Source organism: Danio rerio, chromosome 3 (genome assembly GCF_052040795.2).
Source record: "Danio rerio strain M-AB ecotype USA chromosome 3, GRCz13ab, whole genome shotgun sequence".
Lineage (NCBI taxonomy): Eukaryota > Metazoa > Chordata > Actinopteri > Cypriniformes > Danionidae > Danio > Danio rerio.
Window position 1 is genome coordinate 19,575,819 of NC_141023.1, and position 1,538 is coordinate 19,577,356.

The following is a 1,538-nucleotide window of genomic DNA, read 5'->3' on the forward strand; positions in this document are numbered from 1 at the left end:
CACGTCGAGTGCCAACTCAAGACTGACCTCGGACCAATTCTGAAGGCATGGGTGGGTTAATGGAAAGCTAATGGAAAAAAAGAGTTAAAGACGTAAAAAACAAGTCACGTAGTGCGCGGCAACCCGAAACACGATGGCTTGCGTAGAGCACCCAGGGGTGGAAGAGATTGATAAGAGCCCCATCATCAGAGAAACTGTCTTATCGATGGGGCCACCTGACAGCAGGAATACCCCAACCCTAAGACCACTCCCAAACACTGTCAGCCGGACATAGAAAGAGACCGTTTGAGGCCTGTAGCACTGAGCACTCTCAGAAATAAAGGTACAACCAAAGTCACAGTTGCTTTGGTTGCTTTGGTCATTGTTACTTATTGAACTAAGTTAATCATGTTCTATAATATAAGTTCAAGGGAATCATAAGGTTAATTTGATTTGATTTAATTATTGTATTATTAAACCATCGTATTAAACTATCGTATTTTTAAACTATTGTATTACACTATCGTATTATTAAAACATCGTATTAAGTTTCTTAAATTATCATATTATTAAATCATGGTATTAAATTATTGTATTATTAAATCATCGTATTATTAAATCATCAAATTAAATGTCTAAATTATTGTATTATTAAATCATCGCATTAAATTATCGTAAAAAGAAATCATGTTAAATTATTGTATTATTAAATCATCATATTAAATTATTGTATTATTGAACCATTGTATTAAATTACCGTATTATTAAATTATTGTATTATTACATCATTGTATTAAATTATCATATTAAACCATTGTATTATTAAATTATCGTATTAAATTATCATATTATAAAACCATCGTATTAAATTGTTGTATTATTAAATCATCATATATAATTATTGTATTACTAAATCTTCGTATAATTAAATCATTTATTCATTCATTCAATTTCTTGTCAGCTTAGTCCCTTTATTAATCCGGGGTCGCCACAGCGGAATGAACCGCCAACTTATCCAGCACATTTTTACACAGCGTATTAAATTATTGAATTATTAAATCATCATATATAATTATCGATTTAATAATGGGTTGCAGCTGGAAGGGCATCAGCTGCATAAAACATATGCTAGATAAGTTGGTGGTTCATTACACTGTGGCAACCCCTGATTAATAAAGGGACTAAGCTGCAAAGAAAAAGAATGAAAGAAAATGTTGCAGATTAATGGAGTATGATTTTGATTGTGATTGATGAATCCGTTAAGCCCTGCTAATATGCAAGTAATAATTAAAGCATGGGTGTGATTTTACCAAGTAGAATGTGATCCTAAATTAAAATATATGTTGAACAATGATATCATTTCTGTTCAAAAATATAATCCATACCTAACCAGAGGGCTTTAATAGCTGGATAATGATGTAGAAGCACACAACCATAACTGTAAGCCTAAGCTTAACTTAAACTGTAAACCTATCCCTTGAATCTGATTGGCTGACTGGAATGTTGTTTTAGAAACATGTACTTGGAGACATCATGCTATTCTAATTGATGACAGGCCA